Source organism: Priapulus caudatus, unplaced genomic scaffold (assembly GCF_000485595.1).
Source record: "Priapulus caudatus unplaced genomic scaffold, Priapulus_caudatus-5.0.1 Scaffold142, whole genome shotgun sequence".
Taxonomy (NCBI): Eukaryota; Metazoa; Priapulida; class Priapulimorpha; order Priapulimorphida; family Priapulidae; genus Priapulus; species Priapulus caudatus.
In genome coordinates, this window is record NW_014577203.1 from 151,395 (window position 1) to 167,248 (window position 15,854).

Here is a 15,854-nt window from a genome sequence, read left to right on the forward strand (position 1 = left end):
TACGTATACGTACGTACGTACGTACGTACGCATACATACATACATATGTATGTATGTATGTATGTATGTATGTATGTATGATCCCATCCCATCCCAACAGTAAAAAATAATAAGAAATCAAAAGATAAGTCATTAAAATAAAAAAGTCAAAAATGAAATAATAAAATGAAATTATATAGAAAATAATCATAATAATATTTGATATGTAACCTACAGGTTACAGGTTCTGTCATACTATTTCATATCTTCGATTCACGTTATCACTTATCATTGGAGATACGTTCATTCTTATCAGCAGAACTGCGTGCTAGTTTTCTTACAACGTGAGGGTCTAAATGACTTTAAGACTCTGCTTACGGCCTGAATGTCATCAGGGCAGTTTTTAAGTAAAGATTTTAAAAATAAAAACTAAATTCAACCTTTTCACTTGCGCCTCCCGTTGGCAAAATCATCAGCATGTTGATGGTGGCTTTGGGAAGCTAGATCAGTTGCACTCACAAATCTATAAGGGGATACGAAATGAATTTTTTCTTTTCTTTTCTTTCTCTTTTTTGCAGAGAAATAGCGATATAAATGTTCCCAGTCATACATACATACATACATACATAAATACATACATAGGGATGGCATGGGATGGCATGCGATGGGATGGGATGGCATGGCCTGGGATGCGATGAGATGGCATGCGATGGGATGGGATGGGATATGGCATGGGATGGGATGGGATGCGGTGCGATGGGATGGTATGGCATGGGATGGCATGGAATGCGATGGATGCATGGATGCATGGATGGATGCATATGGATAGATAGATAGTTCGATTTTTTTGGGTATTTTCCTTTCAACCAAGCGGTCACCAACTGAGTAACGCCACTGATATCCCCGGGCAACGCCGGGTATCCCGCTAGTATATAGTATATATAATTCTAATAATATACCTTTATTTGCCGTTGTTGTGCTGCCTGCTGTTGTTGTTGCTGTTGTTGCTGTTGTTGTTGCTGTTGTTGTTGCTGCTGTTGCTGTTGCTGTTGCTGTTGCTGTTGTTGTTGCTGCTGTTGCTGTTGCTGTTGCTGTTGCTGTTGCTGTTGCTGTTGCTGCTGTTTTTGCTGCTGCTCCTGTTGTTGTTGTTGCTGCTGCTGCTGCTTTTGTAGCTGTTGCTGCTGCTGTTTACCAACAGAGACTAAGGGTTTCTTTTTCTTCTTGGCGTTACTGGGGTTGGTAATGGTACAGGCCTGCACCTCAGCAGACACAGGTGTTGTTGTTGTTGAAATGGTCGTGATTTGTACAGAACCTACAGATTTAAGAAAACATTTATCACAACTTTCACTTGTATCTGAATCTAAAAATCTTTCAAGGTGACATGAAAGCGAAAGAGAGCTTTACAGAAATGAATTAATCCATAATTTTGATATATCAGAATTTTATTTCAATGTTTTCTTTTCAATGTTTCTTTGACACATGGAGGAAAGCACATCTTTGGCTTATGCGTACCGTGCGTTGACACCGCAATTCCGTTTTGGTCCATTACAGGACCAGTGACCATCGGTGTGGGCAAGCACAGGGCCTGCGGGGAAAAAGAAGTGACCATCTCTGACTGATCAGGGGTCTGCAGCGGTGAGTGGGCACTGTGGCAACTTATGATGTCATCGCTGCTCTTTATGTTGTTTGGCTCTACCATTTCTCTGTGATTGTCGGACGGAAAGCTTCTATCTGCAAATCAGATGCATGCATACTATGTACGACAAGCCTTGTTCAAAGAAACCTAAATTCTCTGCAACTGATGTACGTGATATATCTGCTCACGATGCAATAAAGTACATCAGCATAACATTTCAAAACCATATCATCATCAGGAATCTTAGGTTGGTGTCATACCGGATAAGGCTTGTACAAACAGGTCCTTGGTCGGCATAGGCTGCTTTTCCCCCATCTTCAGTGGCGGCGCACGGTGGGCAATCTTGGCAGTTAAGTTGTTGGCAATCTTTGCTCTCTTGATTTGCCTCTCCTTCGCCTGCAGTGAGAGCTCTGAAGCCTTATCTGCAGTGAGCATTACATTAGAAATAGGAGAGAAGAGAGAGATACGCACATTAGAGAAAAAGGCAGTACATGAGGTAGAAAGAAACGGTAAAAGTGAGATAGATGCGGAGAGAGAGAATAAGAGTGAGACTAAAATTTGATGGTAAGAGAGAGAGAGCGACAATGATGGAGAGCGCGAGAGCGAGAGCAGGGGCGAGAGAATTAGAGGAGAATGTGACTCTACAACCACTGCGCAGATGGACAGGACGACCTCAGAAACAGATACAATAACTCCATTTTATTTTCAGCCTTATAGTCTGACTCGGAAATGTTCACCCTTGTGCAGTATGTGGGCAATGTTCTTGGTAGCCCTAAAGTTTTATGAAGAAAAAACGATTAGTCACTAACCGGGGCCGTAGCTTCTTGGGAGGGGGCAAAAGGAGCAGCTGCCCCTAGATTTTGGAGCAAAATAAAACAATAAGCTTAGCTAATGATCCTAAATAACCCAAACGAGATTTTTTTGGTCACTTAACCCCCACCACACTATGGACGTCGATCAAGAGCTGCGCCCGTCCCTCATCATTACACGATTGAGTCATGAAATTTTGCCCCACCCCTAGGAATTTGCTCAGCCTACGCTGGCCCTGCTAACAATCACTTGCACATGCACAACATCACATGCAAACGCGGTTATCGAGGGCGCATACGCAGTGTTGGTGCCAGAGCATACACATATGAACAAAGGACCAGCTCATCGTTGGATTCATTCCTGTCGCTGTGATAGATTAGCGTCTAATATTGTAATGGAACTATAGTCCATGGCAACTTATATTAAGTGGGCGAACTGAATCTACTTCACCAGCTGTTACCCCGTCATATCTTCAGCATACTGTACATTACCTTCTGATATATGTAAGACTTTCTTCTCCAGTCGCTGATGTTGGTCTTTGTGTTTCTGAGGCTCAACCGCTTTCGCTTTTTCCGTGTGCTTCTTGCATTCCTCAAGATAATCGGTAGAAACTTTCACGGCTGGAAAGTCAGAACGGGATCACTGATAACTAATATGCTGTTGTTGCCACGCAGTCGTAATAGTAATACTAAAGGATCGTTAACTAATTTCAGTTTAGTTAACAGTATTGTTTACGTACACGGAGTATGGGCGCTACCATGTCGAACCATTTTACATTAAAAGTCTGCCACCAGACGAGCAGGCCTAACCCAATGCGTTGAATGCCTTTTGTCATCAATGGAAGCCAAATCGAAAACAAGACTAAGGCACATTTTCCCACACATAAGAGCACGCATAAGTGTTGGGTTCATTTATGTTTGAGTAGGCATCGCCACACAATTACAAAAATCTTAGTTTAGAACGAGAACGTGTCAACTTAATATACTTGGAGATTTTTGCATAATGACTCTGACTCTTAATTAACCACATTTCACTGACAGCATATATTGCCAATGGACGTCTTATCAGTACATAGACCAATTGAATAGTGACTTTCCTCATTAAAAAGCAAATTATAAAAACTTTTTTTTTGGCGAATACGGCATGGATAACGTCATGTATAACCTTACGTGAGGCCGTCGCTTGGTCGACCAGTTGGTTTAGTGGTCTCCGCAGCATCAGCTTTACCTTTAATGCTGAATACGATGAAAATAGTAAATAAATGATGCTCTGGAGCGTTGTTCAACGAAACGCCTTCATGGCCGCGCGCATGTGCTGTACGTTGCTTGCTCGTTAAAGAATGCTAAACGCCCAGCGCCCAGCGCCCAGCAGCCGATACTAACTTTATCATATTTATTCTGGCACCACAAAAGATTTTCTTTATAGTTTTAGTTACCTTGACGCGCGCTCATCTGCTTTCAAACACAGGGCCTTACTGAGGCATTGTTACGCGATCATACCGAGCCGACACGAAAGTGTCGCTGGTTTTTCGTGAAAGGTTGCTGCGTTCACCACAACGGGCATTAGGTTCCCCCCATTCTTGAAAGTACACGGGCAAGTGCGTATCCTAAACTCGTAAACTCGGGTTTCGCGAATAATGCAGGAAGATACATTTACGAGGGTCTTAAACGGAAAGGTTGTGTAATCTGCTGTTCAGACAGGCGTTTTCAATGCGAGCCTAATTACATTTTTATATAGTTCAGAGGGTTCAAACAACTCCTTGGGTACATGAAATAAAAAATGGCGTAACGCAGAAATTACAGAATGACCTAACATTGATCCTTGTCTGAACTGTAAGCGCATATCCAGGTATGCGTAAACTGTAATCAAGCCGACCAGGTGACAAAAACCCCACTTAACCCCAGTTTATGTGTTCTTGATGTAATTATTTTATTCGGAATCAGCGGGCAATACCAATTTTTTTTACGCCGCATGCGCAGCGGGTGACGTGACGTAGTAACTGGCGTGGCGCATCATTAAAAACCACTAAAGATCCACAGCAACTGATTATACATAGAAAAGGACTTCGTAAAAAGTCAGGGAGCTTTGCATCAAGAACTTATCTACCGGACTTATCTAGTTACAGAGAGTATTATCAGGCATACTTACCCGACTTACTTTCCTTGTTCTTGTCAACCGTCTTCTGCAACCGCGCACTGTCTTTTATCGGGACGGCACAGATGGGATCTTCCTTGATGACTCCCGGACTGGATGATGACCCCGAATCGCCAGACTCCGTCGTTTCCGACTTTTTATACGTTTCCATAATCTTGGACAAGTCATATCCTTTAAACCAGTCTGGGTAGATATTCTGGAGGAAGAAAGATAGAGAAAGGGCCTAGCTTCGAATGGTCTTCTTGTAATGTGTCGTCATACAGTAAGATGCTAGTATCGTTGGCCGTGCCACCGCCGTAACCGAAGAGATTTTTCTTTGACCTACTCGTGCATTCCTTTCTCATCCCCTAGAAAATGTTGCGCCTCGTTATAACTCGCCGGCGTTTTTTGGCCTGTGAGTATATACCACGTACAACTAATGACGCTACACAGATGTTCACGCTACAGCCTGTGCACTCGCGAAAGTTTCTCGTTCTATAGGGATGACATAACCTACATGCGCTGTGCCGGAGCTTGAGAAACCTCCTGTACTAGCCACCCGCTCATAAAACTTGGTCTTAATAAGTAACATGAAAGCGCTGTGCGCGGTAGTGTTCAATTGCTCTTTATTCATATGGTTACTTACTGGTATGTAAAACTCATACACGTGGTTCGTTAAATATATGGTTCTTTATACGCATGATACAATATTATAGTGATTAGTGATGATTATTTATAAGGTTTCTTTATTGGTATGTTTCTTTGTTTGATATGGTTTCCTACTTCTTTGCTAGCCTACACCTTCCTGGTAAGGGCCCGTTTTACTGGTCATATGTTCGTCTATTAATATTATTCCACATTAATGTTAATTCATGCTGATATATTCCCGTGGCAATCCTTGAATCTGAGTGAGTATGTAAATGCTAGCATCGCGCATTCCTATTAAGGATGCCTACCTGTATGGTCTCTATGAGATCTCTGTCCAATTTAATTCCCCAGTATATCGTCTGGCCTGAAGGATTCTTCAACTGCTCACCTGTATCTGAAATATATCGAATAACAATCCATGTATGAAAAACAATTAAAGATAATAACACGGGAGTCATGGAATTTAAGGGCAGTGGACGATATTGGCGAAATGCATTCGCACGCTCAGTAGAAACATGACAGATGTTTCGCTGAAATAAGACATGGACAGTAGCGTCATTTTTGCAAACCTTATTAGGCAAGTAATTTTAAATGTAGAAGAAAATTTCATGTTCAGAAACAGAACAGAATTGCCCGCACAGGTAAGGCAGACATGGGAGCATATAGCCGGTGAACGGGCAGACGCACGGTCGGCAAAGTACCAAAACACATATATTCACAAATAACAGAGGCCAGGTTTATTTAACGGCTTTAGATTGAAAGTCTACAAAGAGTGCAAGCTAGAAACATTGTTTTGAGAGAAAACGTTTCCCTCTGAGACAACAGTCGTAAGTCTGTTTCCGCTCTGCTTCTCCTGATGCTTGGTGATACTAAAGCGAAAAATTAAAAAAAATCGAGTGAAAAAGCAAACGGTAGCGCGACAACTTCATCCATTGAGTCCCGGAAATAAACGGCGCCCCGCTATCAGACGTGATATCGAGACCATCAATAATCGTTACGTATGAAACTCGATCGCGCGCGGTTAGTGTTACAATTATTACTCTCTCCCCATATCTGTCTTTTTCTGGCTTCCTGGTTCGGTCGCTCCTCTTTCTCGCCTCTTGTGCGCGCTCTTTTTCTCGCTCAAATGCAGACAAAAAAGCCATAGCGACTCAACATGGCGCCTGCTCGCATTAGATGAGGATCCCACGCAACATAACATCACCGATTAAGACTTCATGAGAAGACAGATACGGCGGTGGGGCTGCATTCTAGCCCTATCGCCATTGACGCCGGCGCCGAATTGATAAATAGGCATGGATGAAGTGGGATGGCGTGAAGTAAAGTTGGGCCAGGATAATATAAAAGTCCATTGATTATGGCAGCGACAGGAAACCACCTGCACAATTGGAGGGCCAAGCAACCATGTGCGCCATACCATGCCATGGTAAGGAATTAATCTATGTACACCATAGCATGGCCAGGAACTCATGCACATCATGGCATGACCATTAATTTGTGTATGCTACGGGAAGGCCTGGAAGCCATCATGTTTACCGTGGCAATACGAGAAAGCCTTGAATACAATGAAACATAAATATACAGGTCAATGCATATATGTAATGGTGTAGCAAGTTGAACTGGAGGCTGGATAGGAAAGCGAGCATGAGATAGCGGGGTAGGACAAGCGAGCACATTTTCGTATGGGTTCTTATTTCAGCAGCCAGAAAACGCCAAGGCTGCTATCGGCATTGGTTACTACAGACACAGTATCGTCGGACGGGCCTGCTATGATATTTGCCTCCATCTCACCATGCCACTGGTCGGCAGTTGTTGCCAACCCAAAATGCTAACCATCACCCGGCCAACCACGCACGAGGCAACCGCACCGACTATCACTATCGGAGCGCAGAGACTGAGGCTTAATGGAACCGGGAGTGCCAAAGGTTAAAAATATCGGGACCCGATACTCCCGGCCCAGCTAAGTTTTCTCTATAATGCGCCGTGCTTGTTAAAGGTTTGCGTCTTTGTTGACTCAATAGAGCCCTTTTGTGAAACATTACCGTTCAAACACACAAGGCGTGAAAATAAATAAAGAACTTGCGTGCGGGAGGATATCGACACGTGTGTACGTACCCGCAGAGAGAATTAAAGTTTTGCTCACGGTGATTGTGTACCATCCGAAGTATGCACTGATGAGAAATTAAAGTTGAAAGACTTCAATAGGTCGGATCGAAATAGGGTTAGATAGCAGAAACATACCATGTTTAGAGTAAAGTTGATTTCCGCGCGTTCGCAACGATAACGCCAACAAGTATCAGGGATAACCGCTTTTCCATAACCCCTTGTTTCCCTTGTCAGTGCATCTCGACTGCGAACAGACCAATCACAGGTCTACACCGGCCACGTGCGCGCCCGCGATTGCCTGCCTTTCTACTATAAAAATAACGCGCTGAGGTTTGGCGGGGGTTGCATGTTTTCGCACCAAAATTCCACTTAAAACTACAAAAACCTCGATGAAAAAGTAAAACAGAGGTCATATCCAGTTATATGCTGCAGAATCCTTCCAGTGGTAAGTATATAGAGCTTCATAAGCTCCTATTATACCGAGAATTATATTGTTACGGAATCGTCGCCCGTAGAGAACCCCCTTCAAAAACTCCTTCTATCAAATGATTGAAGTGTAATGCAAACCAACAGTCGTTTTTGCATAACATAGAGCTATAGATTGCTAGGGGAATAAAGAAGGATATCAGGGACCATCATTGTCTACCGACGACTACAAAAAACCTCCCTACAGAAGCGAGCAACATGAAACGACCCTCCCCTAAAGAATATCTATCATAACAACGCCACGTTCAGAGGATGTGCGGGAATGATGTGTCACCAGCGCATCGTAGCGAGAGATCGTGACTAGGGTGTGCGCGTATATATATGTTCGTTCTCACACCCTATGTACACCAGCACAGATAACGTGCTGCAATGCAGTCGTATTTGGTCTATATTTAAAGTTATTACGTCACCGTAAATAGTAAAAGTAAAAGAAAATTATGTCCACTTTTTCACAAAATGTAAGTGATTCTGTTCACTTTTTATGGTTAAATTGCTAATCTTTAAATTATACTTCCTATTTTGCTATTCCGTTCGATGTGAACAAAGACCCGTGACTCATACATAGGCCATAGCAAGCATTTAATGTCGTGATTAATATGAGTTATTTTATATCATCAAATCGTCCAGGTTTTTTGGGTTTTTAACTAGTTGAGAAACAATCCTATCTGGTAAGAATTTGTGTATACATTTAGTCCCGTTAGTACTTGCAAACATTGCAACATTTCTACATTCCTTAGAAATTTCGTAACGTAGTCAACTGCCACTGCCACTGCCACTACCACTACCACTACCACTACCACTACCACTATCACTACCACTTCCACGATCACTAATAACTACTATCAATGCTGAAAGCCAGCTGGATGATATGATATATGAATCCGTGACATTCCGTTTACATTTCATGATCCAGAGCAACCCAGTTCAGAATTACTCAGATGCACTAAACGCATTAATTAGCTAGGGACTTTGCAGCAGCTAGCACATACAAACGTGACGTTCTCTCTCAGACATGAACCATTAGAATGACAAATTAATTCGTGTTTCAATGTAGGAGATAAACGCTACAGTAGATTCCCTGAGTGCAAGAACCATCTGTTTCGCATCAAGGGATTTTAAAGAAATGAGTGCGAAAGACTCATGCCATACGCTTTCAACTTTTCTCGTTTATCAAAATAAAATGTAGTCTGATGTTCACACGCACACAGTGGCTTTCCTGACATGGTCTGCTGCTATATCGCTCTTTCTCTCTTCACGCCTTCTTTCCATCTCGTCATCTCGCTCGCTTCCTATCAATTTCTCCCCTCTTATGCGCGCTCTGTGCGCCTTTGTCTCTCTCGCCCAACTCTCTCTCTCCCATTCGTTCCTTCGTTTCCGTTCGTTATTGTCTTAATCCGTCTTCATCTAACACATCTGATTGGTATTATCTGAGTGTGGAACAACCAGACTACGCTAGCAACGTTAGGCAGTGGCGTAGCCAGGATATTTTAACATGGGGGGGAGGGGAGGAAACCAGCGAACTGCACAAAATAGTGGATGACTTAATATTTTAATGGTTCCTTTGCCTCTCTCTCTCCACACCCTACGCTCTCCCACCTCTCAGCTCTGCCATCTTTGTTATGGGCGCCATGCAAAGAGGCGATTTTGAAAATTTTGAAAATGTAGATCGCAGGAGATGGTATTTGAGGCACTTTTGAATACATGTACAGCCTTCATTCTGACTACGACAATTCTATTTTTAGTAGAACAATTCTTCTTTTCTTTTCTTTTTTTACTTTCGGATCAACAGGAGGAGCCATGACCCACTTTGCTCCCCCCCCCCGCCCCGTAACTACGCCACTGACGTTAGGCATACGCCATGGGCCACGATTAATTTCTCCCGTTTTTCTGGTAGCTGCTGAAGCTGCCGTCACAGAAAATACACCAGCACAAAACAGCGATAGGGAGGCGCTGCCACTCAGTCATCAAGTCACACGCGTCAGCAACAGCATACCTGGCAATGCCGCGCTAATCGTCACCGGATTAAGGTATTTCGATAAGGCGTATAGTGGCGGAAGACATTATTACAAACAAGTGCCGCAGAGCGACAGCGCTCACCTGGCGGCAGGTGTTCTGATGCTAAACTCACTGGCAAACGAATAAAGAGTACCCGCCCATCACCGCGTTTGCGCTCAGAGCATATATCTAGGATACTACTAATACACATCTAAAATACATGATAGCTAGGCGTTGCTATACCGGTAGTACAGTAATAAAGATACAGCTGTGTAACTTTAATGACTTTGCTATATTAACATGTTATCATGGATATGCGTGAGCGCGAGCGTAGTGGTGGTGGTGGGGGGAGAGTGGGGGAGGGGGCGGGTGGTGGGGGCTCTAATAGCAAAAGCAGTTGCCGCGCGGCATATTCAGGCAGGCGAGAATTTCGCTCGGCTGTGAGTTAACACATCTGCATTGCAGGTTGCCATGCAATAATTATGATTAGAATAGTGCCAGTTCACCCCATGCATGCGTAATGGGCTGCCCCCATGTTTTTGCCTACCCACGCGAGCATTCAAGGTGCATTACAGTGTGCTAATACAGGGTGCTACTCAGGGTGCTAATACAGACTGCTTTAGAAAATAATATGATTTAAGGAGCGTAAACCTTGTTCAACAAACATTTGCCTTTGCAATTGAACTGTGCAACTGTAGCCTCACATCCACAATAGCAAAAGCAGTTCAGTCCTTTGTTAACAGTCAACAAATCCATGTTTAACCCTCCTCTTGAGGGTCAAAAGGTTATCCGACACTTACTCTTCGCATGTCAGCGGAAAGTACATTTTATGGTCCTTTTAATAAAGCCATAAAAATGGTAGGTCACCGCTGAAACGAAAACGTTTTTCAATCGCTCCGTCAGACCATGTCCTCAGAAATTGTATAAAATCTGCCCTGTGCCCCATTGACCTTTGACCTGTGACCTCCAATTTCGGCACAGTGATGGCTTTTCCTACCATGATGCTATACACCGACTATCACGAGCCTAGGTCGAGCCGTTTAGATTTGTGCCGCAATTCTGCATTTCCTCCCTATACCTTAAGTTAAGGAGGGAATGTTTCCCCTTCTTTTACACCTCTTGACCTTTGACCTTTGACCCCCAGCTTCGACATCCCAACTCGTTTTTGGATTACCCCCCCACGTCCCGAATATCGTAACCGTACGTCGAGCCGTTTAGATTTGTGCCAAACTGTTGACGGACGCACGCACGGCCGGACGGACGCACGGCCGGACGCACGGACGCACGCTCATGCGATTTTACAAGCTGCATCTGACTATGTCAGATGAGCTAACAAACTAATAAAAGCTTCACTCGGCATTCAAGGCATGTCTTCACTTTCTGAAAATTAGCTGAGGCAGCATGGTGTAAGATTCGGGAAACATCTATACACAGCTCAAATAAAACGCAAAGTAAATTGCTAACTTATTGTGAACGTCTCTGAATTCAGCACTAATGTGAAGCCAGATAATAGGGAAATTTCGCATAAGATAATATCAGTGAATGATACTACAAAGATGGACAACATGGTGATGTGTGAAGAAATACAACAGATGGCGCTGTTCAGAAAATCCCGTTAGAATGCTTCGCATTTTTATTAGTAATAATTAATGTCATGCGCGAGAAAACAGAGATACTCGACTGCACGATGATAAAAATAGTGAACACATTGATAAATACGAAAAGAAGGTGCGCCAATCAGTAAGATGCAGAGAAAAATTGGTAAACCAACGCTGCTGCAGAATACAAAACTGCGTTTACTTCATTTTATTTTCTAACACTTTTAATTATAACTTTGAGCGTGTTTTGTGTCTCGCAAGGGTTCGCTGCATTTCACGAGTAAATTAAACTGCGTGTTACTGTTGTGCCCAAACTTGGAATCTTGCACAAACTTGGAATTTCAGCGCATCCGCAGTTTGGGCAATCAATTTTGAGATTGGGCAAACAGAGGTAAACAGAGCTTGCACAAACATATGATTATTAGGATTTCAAATGTTATATCATAACTATATAATTATAAGGTCGTATACTTTATTTCCTCAATGTGTTTGGCACCTTTGTATAAATAATTGGATAAATATGAGATAAATCTCTAAATCTCTCTCTAATAGTTTGCACCACGCACGCCACACACTCGCTATGAGTATGAGCGGTTGTTGAATCACCGACTGTTTTCAGTTTGCCCAATCTTGAGATTGGTCAGCCAAACTAGGGAATCCGCAGTTTGGGCAGCACAATCATTGCACAATCTCGAGATTGTGCAGATTCCAAGTTTGGGTACGACATGGCTATAGGGGTCACCGCGGAAAAAAGAATCGGGCCAGATAGCAACTAACGCGACCCGATGATGTAGGTGCACTTATCTCGATATACTAGCTGGTCCGGTAGGTGCCGTGACAGGTAACGCTGTAGATGTCTTGATAGGTGGCATGATATAGCCCGTAAAGACTGCTAAGTTTGATCCTAACTAACTAAAACTAGTCCATGCCAGGCCCGGGTCAGCCGCGCGTTACATTGCAGCGTACGGATACAAAATACTCATCCAGAACGGTTAGCACGGGTAGGCGGCGTATACTCAGTCTCGATCGGGTGTTGCGTCACACAGCCAATGATCTCTATAGGAAGCATGCAACAGTAGCTGTGGTAATATCTAGCAATAGGTGTGCCATTCCGTCGAGTGGCGTAGCCATAGTGACCGATACGCCGCTTTTGTCTGTGAAACGGGATCCGACTACAGGCTGGAAATTTTCAAAATGTAGCTGGCAAAAGTTTCAAACAGTCTAAACCTTAAAGTTGTGGTAATTCAACACGAATAAAGTGCATGTTGGGTATGTGCCGAAGCTCTCTGATTAAAGTGATTACGTCACCGTAAATAGTAAAAATAAAATTTAAGTAATTCTGTCCACTTTTTATACTTCCTATTTTACTATATTGTTCGATGTAAACATACACTCGTGACTCATGCATAGCCAATAGCAAGTAAATTAATTTGAGGATCATAATATCAAATCGTCTAAATTTTTAGCTAGACGATTGGCAGCCCGGATCCGCGCGAAGCGCGAACAACGCCGCCTAGCGGCAACACTAAATCAAATTCGCTGCACTGTTTCGAACACCTTCCTCAGTTCCCTTTGGGTAGAGCACAAAGCCCTATAATCGCTCAATTGAGCAGTTGTTGCGATTCCACAAGCCTTTTCACTACGCACGTAGACATGTCATGTTAGCCATTGTAGTCACGTATACGTGAGCAAAAAGTCAAAAGCAACAGCACATTTGAAGTTTGGAGGATTTTTACAATATGATAACTATTACATTTCTATAAGTATTATAGCTCATAATATAAGCAGGAGATATCAAATAATTATGTTACAATCTATTCTTAGCATTTTCAGTTGACAACTTATTTCTATATTCACTATCTCTCCCCTGAGACCTACTATTTGCGTACGACTTTGCCTGCTCGGCCGGCAGCTCGGCCGGCTATAACATAGAGTCAGACTCGGTACAAGGATAGAGAGCATGGCGACACACTTTTTACTCGACTACACAAGAAATTGTGTTTACACAGGTCTTCACTCAGGGTCATACAATTCCATGCACACCTACGAATACTTCTATTACTACAAGTTTACAGGCCCGTAGCCAGCTTTGTATTGGGGGGGTTCGTTTTTCAATGTTGGCAATTTGCTCGGCAGGGGCATGTACAGGATTTGTACCAGGGGGGGTCTAACCGTAACCCGAAGTTGCGAGCACGCGAAGGGGGGGTCTGGGCCCTCCCCCAGAAAATTTATTAAAATTAACAACCCCTCAGATGCGTTTTCTGCGCGAGCAAGGTGGGGTCGGACTCCCTGGACCCCCCTGTACACGCCCCTGCTCGGGCGCGAAGCGACCAGGCGAGGGAGCCAAGCGACCAAGCGGGGGGAGGGTGCGGGAGGGGGTGTTCACTTCACGCTCCACAGATGGAGATTTTGCAATTATTACACTAAAATAGAGCGACCTGAGGTAAAATTCTGCAAATTTAAAAAAATATTTTTTGGCTTGGGGCCGGGGGGTTCGTTCGAACCCCCCGAACCCCCCCCCCTGGCTACGGGCCTGCAAGTACATGTTACAATAATTACTAGTAGTACTACGTACTATACTACTAGGCCTACTACTAAGTACTAGCACTACTACTACTAGTACTAGTACTACTACTAGTACTACTAGACTACTAGTACTATACTACGTATACTACTAGTTACTACTATAGTACCAGGAGTAAGATAATATAGATCTATATTATCTTACTCCTGATAGTACTACAGCTACTACGTACTACTAGTACTAATACTATATAGTATAGTACTACTACTACAGCTAGTACTACTACTAGCTCCAAGAAACGGTCTTTGTTAGGGTTAGAATACCCCTATACTAGACAACCCCTGCTTATATAGGAATCAATTTACTCTAGCTAGTTCCTGTTACTGACAATGACAATGGCAGTGGGAGATTGTAGTGGTAGGGATGCATTAGTCCGAGCCGACGCAGACCCCAGTAATGGGGGTGATGATAAACCCGCACCCTCACATTAGCAAAGCGGAGTTATAACGTCTGCATTTGCGGACTAGGGGTCCATATGATATAAGGCAAGGTCACATAGATGATAGAGATGCCAGATAATGTATTAATTGTTTATATATAGAAAAAGAAGCTGTCAAGAAATCATAAGATACTATATATAATGCTAATGAAGTAAGCTGTATTCAAATGCTGCACTTTCGCCTGCTGTCATCGAAAATCGAAAATCAAAATACTAACTCGTTCGTACACTCAGGATACCACTGCCACAATGCTAGCAATATTTGTAAACTGGGCGGAGCTCCAGGGAAATGCAGCAAATGGCGATTGTTAAACAGCGTATGATTTCAAAGAAGTAACTAGGCGCACAATCCGTGTACTATTTCGTATTACTATTTTATCAAATTTTCCATTAAGTAATGGTCTGATTTTTCTTATGTTTGGAACTTATAGTGGAAACGCCTAAGACCACACGGAAATGGAACCATGGCGAAATCAAAAGCTTCGCTCTCGCCCCCATCTGTCGACCCCCATGTAAGTCGCGGGTTCTTCCTACGTCCCAAATGTCTGCCCTCTGTGTCCCCCACTAAAATGGCGGACTGTTCGCTGGCAGCTATGATCCGTGCGCCGACCTATGCATTCGGCGCACGGATCCATAGCTGCCAGCGCTGCATACTGTCGTAGGACGTTCCCGCGGTCGCGTGCGCCTTGCCGCGGAAGCTGCGCGCAAGATCTGCGCTCAGCGCTTCGGATCGATCAACACCTCCTTTCGGCAACGCTTCTCTAGTATCCCGTCTCATCTGTGAGAAACAAATCTTATCAGGTAAGAATTTGACGATACATTTTTAGTCCGTTAGTACTTACTTTTCATGTAAAAAAATAGCAGCTAAGATTTTACAAAATACACAATAGAAAATTCGTGACGTAGTCATTTAATTAATGAAATTAACAGAACAATTGAAAGAACATTCCACGTCAAGGAAATGAGTTAGGGGCCTACTCGTAATTTTCGACAAGTATTTACTAAAGTCTCGATGAAAACCTACGAATGAACTGCCTGCAGTCTCTTCGCCTTTCTCCTCTCTCCATGCCATAGAATCCCAATTATAATCGAATTCAGCCATTTATCAGCTATAGAAGTATAAACATGCACATTCTATGTGTGTCATCCAATACCCTTTGGATAGATTGCTCTGGTCACACTGCAACCGCACTCTTTACCTCATCGTCCTCCCAGCTACTATACCTCTATTTGCCGTGGTAGAAACCAAGTTATTAGATATATGAGTTAGTCACTTGAAGATCATAAACAAAATTGCAAAAACAATTGCAGTTACTTTATTTTGAACATTTATATATGGCAGCAAAACAATGCTTTGCGCATGCGTATACTAAAAATTGAGCCCTGCACAGAGCCAGCTTGCATACACACAATTTAGCGCAGGATAACATTTTACTAGAT

The 15,854-nt window shown here is 43.2% G+C and overlaps 1 protein-coding gene across 1 annotated transcript in view; it reads right to left on the reverse strand.

Moving 5' to 3' along the window:
- The window catches only part of LOC106806105 (dual specificity protein kinase splA-like), a 12,869-nt gene extending 11,895 nt beyond the window's left edge, over positions 1-974 (reverse strand). Inside the window, exon 1 of the mRNA XM_014807959.1 lies at positions 939-974. The gene's annotated coding sequence lies outside the window, so the exon portion shown is untranslated. The remainder of the gene's footprint in view (positions 1-938) is intronic.
- Positions 975-15,854: the final 14,880 nt, after the last annotated feature.